General features: G+C 43.2%; 2 long non-coding RNA genes across 2 annotated transcripts in view; one reads left to right on the forward strand and one right to left on the reverse strand.

Annotated features, from left to right (window-relative positions):
• The window catches only part of LOC129386243 (uncharacterized), a 525,736-nt gene that overhangs the window by 171,293 nt on the left and 341,234 nt on the right, over positions 1-13,209 (reverse strand). The window lies entirely within an intron of this gene.
• LOC129386244 (uncharacterized) lies at positions 3,765-9,832 on the forward strand. Its single transcript, XR_008613689.1, has 2 exons — positions 3,765-3,833; positions 9,666-9,832. It is a non-coding gene; the product is annotated as an uncharacterized lncRNA (long non-coding RNA).

Genomic DNA, 13,209 nt, shown 5'->3' on the forward strand with positions numbered 1-13,209 from the left:
CAAAACCCCGCCCGCAGTTTTATACAAGGACAGATGCTGCCGCTAGGGTCGCTGCTGTTAGCGTGGGGGCATTCCGTGTCCGCGCGCACCGCCACTCGGCTGAAACTCCTGCACCGATTCGAAGCAATTGTTTCTTTCATCAAACAGCTAATATTCTACTACCACTCACATTTCGCCTTACGTACAATGCGATTATTGCATGTGCGCGTGAAAAAGTTACTTTCGCTTACCTTTGAAAGATAACAAGGCTACGATGGAGGCAGTCGTGCCGAAGCCGACGCAGCAATATTGAATGTATGCGTCGTTGCAGCGCACTTCCTTATCTCAGGCAGAGGAGCATGATATTATTTATTTAAGAATGGGTCGTTTACTTAGGCTTGTGACACTGTGCAAGCCTAAGAAACTCGCCAAGTACTCGCACATTTAAGCCTCGCAGCGAGACTTGAAGCACCGCCGACCGCGCCAGCCATTTGCTATAAGGCCGTCTACGCCGCGGGAGTTTGCCGCTGCCGCATTGCAAAACATAAAAGTTATTAGATTTCCCGTGTTTACAGTTTATAAAAGCTAACTTCACTCTGCTGCAACCTATCGCAGAGAACGTCGGCAACATTTCAAAGCGGGAACGCAAAGTAACGTCCGTGTGTCGCGTGAATACACGTTGATCTCTAACCTAGCCTTAACTCCGAGTTTGCAACCACGCCCTTACAAAAATGACTTTAGACTGTCTATAGAAAGTCTATAGACTTTTCATAGACGACCTTTCCTTTCTATAGATTTGGACTTTTGTTGATACAAAGTCTATAGACTGTCTATGGACGAAAGTCGATAAAGTTTCTATTTCTTTTTGTCTATTCGCAGTCTATAGACGGTCTATAGAAAAAAGTTGATAAGGTGTTTGTTTCCTTTTTGTCTACTTCCCCTCTATAGAATACCTACAGACGAAAGTCGACACAGTCTCTATCTATATTTTTCCATACTTTGTCTATAGACTTTCTATAGACGAAAGTCGATAGGGTTTCTATTTCTTTTTGTCTACTCGCAGTCTATAGACGGTCTATAGAAAAAAGTCGATAAGGTGTTTGTTTCTTTTTTGTCTACTTCCCCTCTATGGACTACCTATAGACGAAAGTCGATACTGTTTCTATCCATTTTGTCCATACTTTGTCTATAGACTTTCTATAGACGAAAGTCGATAAGGTTTCTATTTCTTTTTGTCTACTCGCAGTCTATAGATGGCCTATAGAAAAAAGTCGATAAGGTGTTTGTTTCTTTTTTGCCTACTTCCCCTCTATGGACTACCTTTAGACGAAAGTCGATACAGTTTCTATCCATTTTGTCCATACTTTGTCTATAGACTTTCTATAGACGAAAGTCGATAAGGTTTCTATTTGTTTTTGTCTACTCGCAGTCTATAGACGGTCTATAGGAAAAAGTCGATAAGGTGTTTGTTTCTTTTTTACCTACTTTCCCTTTATGGACTACCTATAGACGAAAGTGGATACAGTCTCTATCTATTTTTGTCCATACTTTGTTTATAGACTTTCTATAAAGGAAAGTCGATAAGGTTTCTATTTCTTTTTGTCTACTCGCTGTCTATAGAAAAAAATCGATAAGGTGTCTGTTTCTTTTTCTCTATTTCCCCTCTATGGACTACTTTTAGACGAAAGTCGATACAGTGTCTATTTATATTTGTCCATATACTTTGTATATCGACTTTCTATAGACGAAAGTCGATAAGATTTCAATTTCTTTTTATCTACTCGCAGTCTATAGAAAAAAATCGATAAGGTGTTTGTTCTTCTTTGTCTATTGCCCCTCTATATGGACTACCTGTAGACGAAAGCCGATACAGTTTCTATTTATTTTTGTCCATACTTTGTCTATAGACTCTCTATATTATGGACAATAGTCGACAAGGTTTATATTTCTTTTTCTCTACTCCCGGTGTATTGAATGTCTATAGAAGAAAGTCGATAATGTGTAATTCCGAGTTCCCATACCCCTCGCCCTCTGCGAACGCGATGATATGGCACTGGTTCATGCACGACGGCACCGCAACTCCGGCGCGGCGGGCAAACCGTGCAGACTGCTAGTCTGCGTTCGGTGCAGCTGCCCCGAACGAGGATCGCGGCGGAGCAGGCACCGTCCGAGTCACCAAGGTCTTCGAGGCACCCGAAGGCCCTAAACCTGGCTGCTTCCCGGACGTACACTTCGCGAAGACCAGGTGGTGAAGGTCAGATGGTGATGATGTGGCAAAGGTGGTGAATAAGTGGCGAAATCCGGCAGACCAGGTGGTGAATTCACCACCTGGTCTGCCTCTGAGTTGTCGTGGTCTTGCATATCTATAGATTAACAATAGACAAACATCGTTAATCTGGGCCCAACCCGTGTACGCTGTAACCAAGCGCAGGTACCGGTGGATAATACGTAGCTGCGTTTGATATAAGCCACTGAAGTTGTATACTGCTGAGATTGCTGTAGAGCCTATTTGTAGACATTAGTATACACATAGTGTATACCTCCGCATTTGTTGGCCACATGATATCATCTACGTAGCCGCTCTCGGCAATCCCAAGACAGTCTTCGCAGTTGTCGCATCACTTTTGCGGCAGTAGAATAAAGAAAGCAAAACGCCGATCCAATTGTTATAATAGATGTTATGAACGCCAGCTTCAGCTACAAGTGGATTCCAAACAGGCATCAAGCTAACAGCAAATACACTCGTAATGTTTGTAGCTGACAACGCGGACTTTGTGAATGTGCGATGAACCGATGTCGCGCATGTGGTGTTCGCGTTGTGCGTCGTCCGATTCTCGAATACATTTCACATTGTCTTCATATCTCGGCTGCGTCACTAACATCGGGCGGTTTTTTGTTGACTGATATCCTGCACTATAAACCCATCAAAGTTTCTCATTCACTTAAAATAGGTGCCAAATTCTCTAAAAATTTAATTAAATTATGGGGTTTTACGTGCCAAAACCACTTTCTGATTATGAGGCACGCCGTAGTGGAGGACTCCGGAAATTTCGACCACCTGGGGTTCTTTAACGTGCACCTAAATCTAAGTACACGGGTGTTTTCGCATTTCGCCCCCATCGAAATGCGGCCGCCGTGGCCGGGTTTGGATCCCGCGACCTCGTGCTCAGCAGCCCAACATCGTAGCCACTGAGCAACCACGGCGGGTGCCAAATTCCCTGAGCCCACCCAGTATTTCGCCGGCGGTATGCCTGCGCAGCCATGCATATGAGTACCTCAATGCTGTACTGATTGCTTTGACCTATCATCGGAACAGAAAATTAGCACTAACATACGTGCGGGCATCACATTTGGCAGTACGCTGGAAGATATGCTACAAGTACGCTGTATTACTAATCGACGCTGGCAATAATGCGTCTGAAACGTCTGAAGGGCCCTGTAACGGCTTTTACAAACAGCGCATTCATGTTAGCGTTCCAGTCTCATACGATGCCCACAGCGTTTGTCATACAACCTGCCAGCGCATTTCCTTCGTCCATGAAAAAAAGATGAATAGTGGTGATAAAGATGAATAAGCCACCCGTTCCGGCGCGCATGGCGCGCAGGGAGAGAGAGAGAAAGAGACAAAAAAAAAATGAAGGAGGAAAAGGCGCTCACACTCCTCCGAGCGCGCACGCCCTCGCGCGCGGGGCTTCTGCGCATGCTCGGAGCTCTTACGCATGCGCGGCGGTGCGCCGTCTCAACGAGTGCGCCAGGCACGTAAACGGTTTTACCGGTGTGCGGTGTCTGCCTGAACGTTGGTGTCTGTGTATGCGTGTCATCTTTGTGGCATCACGCGTCAACTACACTGAACGGTAAGCTTTAGCAAAGATGTCTTGCGTCAATAGCTCATGATTATGTGAGCGCATTTCGTAGCGCGAAGCGGCTGCATGTAGCGCAGGCGACTCGGGTATAGTGTCGGTTTGTCGTTGACATGGTTTGATAACGCGCTCTTGTTCTCGCTTCTACTATACGGAATGTTTTACGGCGAGCGAGCGATCGGGCTTGTTGATTTTAGCGTTATAGTTTAGGTGCGTAAAGAAGGAAGTACACCACGTTTTAACTTGATACTGTATGTTGTGTATGTTGTGTACAGGCACGTACCCAAGGGGGGGCTCGGGGGGGCCCGGGCCCCCCCGAAATTAAGATGCATACCCCCCCCTCCCCGCCCACGCCACCATTTCTCACACACATTCGTAATGCGCCGCCTAATCAATCTTGAGGCTTGACAGCTATTCGTCGGTCAACATTTTGCTGCCTTTCTCACTGCTTTTGGATGGCGGCAGTTATCGGCGTCTCCTGGGATGTTATGGCCAGTTTCCTCATCAATTCGGTGCTCGCGCGATTAACTCGAGATGTATTTAGTTGTCCCCGTCTATTCAAATGTCACGCCCATCGTTGTTGCTTCGTATATTCAACCTTCCTCGTTTAGACTGATCCAGAGGCCAGGAAAGGGATTCAGTTCGTGGTCAGCTGGTCTGCGTGCACGTGGAGCGAGTTGCGGCCAGAAAAAGTATCAATTGCCTTTAACTTTTCTTGTTGTTCCATTATTTCCTCGAGTGACGGCTCGCCGCGACGCTGACAGATCCTCGGAACAACATACCCGTGATATGGATTAGATAAGGTGGAAAATAATATGATGCGAGACAGCATTTACCATCAATCCCTGCAATAACCATTAAACTCATAGCCAATATGACAGTCACCCGTTAATTTGTCGGGTTTTTCCCTAATTCTACAGCTCTTTTCATGCAAAATTGCCAACTGGAAACAATACTCGCAAGGATTTGAGAAATTAAGCGATCTCCTAAGGGAGAGAGCCAAGGCAACAACCAAACAGGAAGGAAAAGCGAAAATTAACAATTGTAACCACTGTTTATGAAAATATTTATGGATCAACATCTTTTTATTCAAAAAGGAAGTAGAGAAAACGCCGCCAGAAGTGGAGGACAATTCCATGTGTTCTGAATGACGCTTCTACAGTTATCATTCGAGCCGCTTAACGTTGCCATTTCTCTGCTGTGCTTATGTAGATACTTTTCTAACCTTCCGCGGTGGGCGCAGTACGTGTAGAATTGCAGCTTCCTGCGCCATACGCGGTTGTACGAGGCTCGCGGGCACGCATCGTTACGTAGCTTCCCAAATAACAATACGAGTCGGTTGTGGCACTTGTTAGAGCCGTAAACAAGGGATCCAAAACAGCTGAGATTGTTCCGCAAATATATATTTCCGTATATTTCTTCCAGACCTAATTCAAAAAGCGCTACTATAGTCGGATACAACTTAAGAGGAAGCTTTAGCTCGGGCCCAACTCCGACGCGGCCTATTCAAATACAGTGTAAAATGCAAAAAACGTTTTTCTGAGATAGCCCCTGGACCGATTTTAATAAAGTTTGTTGCATTTGAGAGAGACAGCTAAACTATAGTGACTGTTGGAAGCGGAATTTCGATTTAGGGCCTGAATTTTGTTAAAAAAGATTTTCAAATATTCGACAGTTTGAAAAAACATAGAAGCAAGAAGTTTACAAATCCATAGCTCTGCATCAAGAACAGATATGGCAGTTCTGTAAACGGCATCCATTAGACCATTCAAAGCGGAAAAATTTTATTTTATATATTATGTGAATTTGTTACGGTATTTACAAGGGTTCTGCAAAAGCTGTATTTCCATATTACTAAATTTTTTTTAGATTCATGTGTAACATATCAATTTTGTACGCTTTAGATCTACTATTAGGTGCAATTTACAGAATTGTGATACCATTTCTCGTTGCCGAAAGACAGAGTTGCAAACTTGATAGTCTCGTTTTCCGACAATTTCCGATTTTTGCGAATCTTTAATAAAACATTGACAACCTAAAGGAAAAATTCGAAGCCAACGGTCACTGGAGTTTAAGTTTTTCTTTTAAATGCAACAAAGCTTGTCAAATTTGGTGCAGTGGTTGCTGAGAAAAACGAATTCTCCTTTTACATTACATATATTTAGATAGGAGCACCCGAGCTAAACCTTCCACTTAAGTCTGCAATGAAGCGCCGCCCACGCCCTCATAACCGCCAGCCACTGCTCCTCCGCGAGGCTGCAAATAATTCGTACTTCAAACCTTTTCTGTTAACCAAATAAGGCGGTAACTATAAAAATAAAATTATTAGCGCGTAATTTTATACCTTTACCCTCGCCTATTATAGTGGAATGGCGAATGCCTAATTCATTATTGAAATGCAATAACATGCTCGCTTCGCTACAACTACTCGCTGTGAAGTTTCACTTCAGTTGGCAGTGAAGTTTCATGAGTAAAACGGGTTCAGCAGTGAAATGAACTGCACAGCCAATTTTGAAGAGTGAAATGCTCAGATTCCATACATTTTGTCCATGTCTGTTACACACCTCATTGCTACCGCCGATGAAAAGACTCTTGAAGAATAGCAGACGCTCCGGAGGTATCAAGTACGACGCCATTTTGAAAAGGCCGCATGACAACGATTTTGTTTGTTTCTGTGATTGACTGGCGGAGTAACACAACTCCGCGCAGTCCGTGTGCCTTTGTTGTCAGCTGCTGTTTCTTAAAGTTCTAGTCTACTAAAGCAACGTTTATGTTACACGTTCGCTTCTGTACTTGTTCTTGGCAGTTTTATTCCTGCGCTTCTTTCCTGCGCGAGTGCATTTGACTTGGTTCTTTGTTTGCCAAGTAAGGGAGAGGCGTATCGCACACGCGTACCTGTAAAATACACCTTATTTCATTTCTCTTTTGTGGGTTTACGCGTTTTTATGGCGAATGCTGGGCGCTATTCATATATAAAACTAGTAAAGGTAGCCCCCCCCCCCCCTCATTTGCACAGAAAAGTTACCTTGGGTTGGGCCCCCCCCGAAAAAAAATCCTGCGTACGTGCCTGGTTGTGTATGTTGTGCATTGTGTATGTTGGGCAGCCAGTGTGGTAGATCTCATTTCGTGGCGCTTGATCCGGCCGCGATGAATGCTGCGCCGCATTTGTAGTGAAATTCTCGTGACACGCTTTACGTATATATCTCGAAATTGTGTTAGCATCAAGAATGTTCAGACAGACACGTATAGTTGAATAACTGCTAACGTACTCGAATGAAAGGCCGTGTTTGCGGGGCATGCATCAGCAGTGTGTGCGCTGCCGTTTTCGCATTGTTTGGGAAGTTACCGCAAGTTAATTTTGGGAAGTTACCGCAAGCAAAACACGAGACTTGAAGAAATATGAAGCAAAAATCTCTAGATTCACCCAATCTATTTATATGCAACCACAAACGCTTTTGGAGCATGAAACCTGCGATAAGCTCAGTCACTTGCAGCTTCGCAACTTAGCCGAAAAAATTGGAGAACAATAAATTAGTCGCTCCGGGAAGCACCTTTACACGTTTCAAACTGAAGGCATTGCGTTTGACGGTAGTTGGAAGATTTGTTTTTTGTCTATTTTTTTAAACAGTTTAGCAGCAGAAGTTATCTTTCGAGCTATATATATATGAAAAGCGTTAAGCGCCTTTCGATGCTTCGGCGTTATGCAGTTTACGTGCTCTTAATCACTAGGCAGCTGCTGGCGCAGATTCGCATTGTGCCAGTCGTGCATGGTATGAAGCCCTTGTCGTGCGTAATAAGTGTTCCGGTTTTCATTACTGTTGCATGTAGTGCCGTCGTCTTGGACAGACTGCATACTATATGCGCTGTACAAAAGAAAAAAGAGCCAGATTATCAATTTGGTGGTCTTTTCTTAGTAGATAACGCACAGATTATTCAAATAATTCAGTGGACATTGCATTTGTTCTACCCTTATCAACACACCTAAGAGATTGTAACATGTTTTAGTTGGTAAGTAACCTGATCAGTACGCCCCCATTCATGTGCATTCTACTGAAAGTGTGGCAAATGTATTCATCTCGAAGTATGAGAAAAGAGACATTGCAGACTGTTCTAAGCGGAAATAAATTGCAAATGTTAACGTGATTGTTCAAAACTGCAGTCAGTATGCTGAGCATGTTCGTTCGGCACGGGCATATTGCATTAACACCTGAAAAATGTGCACAGTCCAGCCGGGTATCTTTGTTTCAACAATTATTATTATAGGAATCGTTTGGGATTCTCGCATTTCTTTTATTTTTATAAGTACACTGTGTGTCACATGAACCTGTCTTGAAACGAAACGTACCGTTGCTGGCACCGGCGACCATTACGGTTGTCTAACTGCTTATCACACTGTAATATAACGAAACATCATAATGGTACTGATTAATATTGCCATGTAGTCTTTAGTCAGAGGTAAAGTTAACTAGCATAAGTGATGAGAGAAAATTATATAAAAAAACTACTATTGAACCGTAAAAATAACTCATTGTATAGTTTCCCCTCACATTGTTGCATTTGTTTTACGTGTGTCTCTGTGTCTTCCGTGCTGTACTCGTGTGGCCATCAATTAGGAACTTGCGGAAGCCCTTGTCAGCTTTATTAAACAAGGGATTCAAGTCAGTTGCATCTAATACTACATGTCAAGTGACCGACGTGTTATTCGTTCTATCTAAATATTATGGACTGGCAGTACTTGGCAAGCATTAAACCACAATATTTTTCTATTGCACTTAAGCTGCAGGCGTCATAGATTGCCAGAAAATTTTCATGAAAACAGCCAGGGAATGCTTGGTAAAAGATCGGGAAATTTTAAAATGGCCACATAGGTATGCTGTCTTGTTATATGTCATACAAAGTTTCCAGAGAATCTCTGTGTTAAATATATATTTAAAACCTTTCACTTCATAAAAATTGAGGGAAATTGGTTCTATTTATTGAAAAAAAAGAAAGTCAAGCATACTGACAAGGCATTTCTTACTCAATATGTTTTTTTTTTTGCTTTAACTAAACGTCCTGAACCTCGATAGCCTAGAAAAAATTTTCATCTTTCAAAGCACCTTAAATAATTTACTGTGATAGAATTCATTCGAACTATGCTATCAGTTCTGTTTCCTAGCAGGTGCATATCTGTCGTGCCATGACACAAAGTGCTCGTGTGGTATTTCGGGTGCTCATGTGGTATACCTAACTTGGAAACCTGTTAGCATGCCCAAGAGGCCTCATTACCTGTAAGAAATTAAGTGACCATATCAATACAATCAACCCATCTGCCTTCTGTTGAAGTTATGGCCAATTACCATTCATTTAAAAGTATGAGAAAGACATTTAAATGTGTATTAAGCAAAATAAATTACAATCTTAGGCGTGATACTGTGAATATTCCAGTCACGTCTTCTGAAAATATCCCTCTGCACGGGCATACTTAACTACCAGCCAAAAAAATGTACAGACAGCCCAACTGGGTAACGTTTCAGCAATAAATATAGAGACCATTTGGGATAAGTATATTAATGCATCAAATATGAACTTGTCATAAAAGGGAACATACTGTTGCTTCCACGAGCAGCAGTTGTGACTGTTTAATTGTTCACCATACCATGCAATAAAACATTGTATAAAGGTACTGATTTGTATTGACAAGCAGCCCTTAGTCATAGTTATAGTTAAACCGCATTAAGTATTGACTTAGATGGTTTGAGCAAATATATTAAGCTGCTTAATGAACATACAAAGAATACACACTTGTTATTTTTGCCTCATATTGCTGCATCTACTTATTTGCAGCATACACCTGCAGCACCTTTGGGACTAATGACACAAAGGTCAAGGCCAGCCTGGCGACCATGCTTGCCAAGGAGTAGTGTAAATATTTAATCTGTTTCCATAATTAGCATAAGATATGAATTTAAGGAATTCATATATTATATCGAGCAATAAAAACGGTTAATGCATTGCCGGTGCATTTGTTTTATTTTTTTGCACTGCATGATTCAACACTATATAAATTCTTTCTGTTTATGCAACATATATGAAAGTACAGCTGGTTCAGGAGCATTATTAATCTGCTAACGGTAATACATAGGTGCAGATGAAAAGGAACAGGTGCACATGCATAAATACATTCAAAACGTTTTGCTACCGCATGTAAAGAAAAATGTAAACTAACTTGTAGGTAGCCGCTATGGAGTTATGGCCTTATACAGTCTTTGTAGACTTGTCTATAAAATGTCTGTGTCTATAGAGTGTCTGTAGATTAATGAAAATGCATGTTTGTTGACAAATGTCTGCAGAATGTCATAGAAAAAAGTGTATCGGATTATAAAGTTCTGTTTTTGTAGACTGAAGTCTATAGAATCTCTATAGACTATCTATATACATTTGTCTATAGACATTCCATAGACTTCAGTCTACAAAAGTAGAACTGTATATATAGTTCTACTTTTGTAGACTGAAGTGTATAAAATGTATACAGACAAATGACATCTATAGACATTCTATAGACTTCAGTTTACAAAAGTAGAACTGTAAGCCTGTACACTTGTCCATCGACATTCTGCAGACAACTGTCTACAAACATGAATTTTAATTAATCCATAGACACTCTATAGACTCAGACTTTTTATAGACTAGTCCATAAAAAATGTATGGCCATAAGTCTATTGACAGTCTATAGACTCAGACTTTTTATAGACTAGTCTGTAAAAAGTATGGCCATAAGTCTATAGACTGTCTATATGTAGTGTATAGACAGTCTATAGACTCAGACCTTTCATAGACTAGTTTATAAAAAGTGTATGGCCATAAGTCTACAGACGGTCTATTGGCAGTCTATAGACTCAGACTTTTTATAGACTAGTCTATAAAAAGTGTATGGCCATAAGTCTATAGACTCAGACTTCTTATAGACTAGTCTATAAAAAGTGTATGGCCATACGTCTATAGACAGTCTATAGACAATCTATAGACTCAGACTTTTTATAGACTAGTCTATAAAAAGTGTATGGCCATAAGTCTATAGACAGTCTATAGACAATCTATAGACTCAGACTTTTTATAGACTAGTCTATAAAAAGTGTATGGCCATAAGTCTATAGACTGTCTATAGACTAGTCTAAAGAAATGTCTATAGACAGTCTATAGACTTCATAGACAAATGTCTATAGACTGTCTATGGACTTTCTATAAAAATTTTTGTAAGGGCGGTCTGTTCGTTTCCAAAGTGTAACCGCGACAAGTTCACGTCACGTACGCATTGCACGAGCGAAAGTGCGTCTCACTTCGCGTTGCGCAGCTACGCAAGGCCACCCGTGCAGCTCTAATTCTCGCATTGGTTGCGCTTTCACAAACGTCTCGCCTTCGGGGACCAGTCCTGCTATCACCTCCGCTCCAATTTGGCATGCTTCATAATAACAGCGTGTGTTGCTTGGACGGACTACGCTTGCATGGCGTGAGATTGCATAATCAAGACTGCACTGGGGAGACTTGACTAACTGAAACGAAGCCGTGTTTCATGTCACTACAATCTAAACAAAAAATGAGCACACGTGTTCACGAGCATGACGCTGCTCCACTGCCGGTTTATTCAGAATGGGAACCACATAACACGGAGCAAAATATCCCAAAACGTGTCAAGCTGAAGAGACGCTAATGCCCATTGCGTCAACAGCTTCAGTATAATGGTACATTTCATTACATATGTTCGTCAACGTCACACTGTTGCGCAAAAATATTTACAATAAACAAGGCAGTAATGTAAAATACATAATATGATGGAAAGCATCTCAAGAAACAGCAAGCTACGAAATAGTTCTAATGAAGTAGTTTAAAGATAGAAAAATGAACATGGTTGACATAATAGCCAATGAACAAAGGCAAATGCATATTTTTGCGATTATCTATCGCATTGAGAAAAAGCAGTGAAAAAAAAAACTGCTGCCTGTTTGCGTGGCTGAAACCATTCAGGAAGCCATTCAGCACGTCACTTTCCTGCCGCCACCGTCTGGGCATCTTGTGCGCTTACTTGCCCGTGCAAGTTTGTTCTTTTCCATTGTGAAGTAGTACAGACGGCATATGAGAAAAAAGATGCCCAATTTCTGCCGTGGTGCCTAGTACACCGGCAGCCCTTCGAACAGCCAAGGAACGGCGCCGGGCATGGACACAGCGTCTCCTTTCACAATGAACTTGTCGCTTCCAACCACCTCCGTGGTGTCAAAATCTTTTTCGCACACTCTGACTTCTTGAGAGTCCAAGGTAAAGCCACCAGCTTCCTGTCGCCGTATTGCGCGTTTCCGCTTCAACCGCCCATCGGCGTCACTAAGCAAACAAAATAACGATACCTTTTCGCTCGTACCTCTGCAGCCGAAGCGACAACGTGGTACAGATCAACAAATTATCTCTTGAAGTGAGGAAAACCGACCGCCGATGCTGCTGGACTACTTGGGCGCCCAGCCATAGAATAAAGAACCGACTGACGCAGCCCGCAGCTTTCATCTAGCCCCCACAGGGCTCCCAGCGCCGCCGCGTGGCAGCTGCGGCTACGTAGCAAGCTCTCCCATAGCGTTACGGAGCAGTTTCGTGACCAGAAAAGCATTGAAGGACTCTGGTACATCCTACCGGACAGCCCGCTTACGTCCCCTGGTAAAGCCCCTGTAAAGCGTACATCACTGCGTTATTATCAATTCTACAGCAGAGCCACTAAGCGCTAGAGAGCACTGTTACGTTTCGCCTACAACGCGCGGTATAGCCGGCGCGGATGCAACGGACGCCGGGGCTTCGTTCAAAGCGGCGGACATTTTGGCCCGTTCAGCGCCGCTGATACGCCTCCCCGCCAAGCGCGTCCAGGCATGTTTCGATGCCACGTGTCTTCAAGTGTACGTGTGTGTGTGTGTGCATAGTGGTGCCCACGCTTGTCAAAGCGCGCCAGCCGGGGAGAGGAACTCCCCAAGTGTGAAGCGAGGAGGTCTGTCCGGCGCCAGCCCGGCGGATGCGTCACTCCACTCGTCTCAACGTGTCTCTCAGCCTGTCCGTGCCCCGCCGTCACGTGGCCTCGTCACGAGGCCTTCCTCTTGCCCTCAACTCCGAGAGTATAAGAGCAGCTGCCCCCGGACGCCAAGAGAGAGGCTCCGATTTCTTCTGTAGAGTAACGTGCTCTCCCGTCTCTCCACTTCGGTCGACCTGACCGCCCGCTCTTTTGCGATGCTAGAATAAACAAGTTGTTCTGTTACCAGTCGACTCATGCTTTGCCGGGACCTTCGGATGCTTCCAGTTGTGCCCCAGGCCGCCAGGCCAACGCTACCCTTGGGGCTTGCGACCCATTTGCAACAACTCG

The sequence above is a fragment of the Dermacentor andersoni genome, chromosome 4 (genome assembly GCF_023375885.2).
Source record: "Dermacentor andersoni chromosome 4, qqDerAnde1_hic_scaffold, whole genome shotgun sequence".
NCBI classification, from domain to species: Eukaryota; Metazoa; Arthropoda; class Arachnida; order Ixodida; family Ixodidae; genus Dermacentor; species Dermacentor andersoni.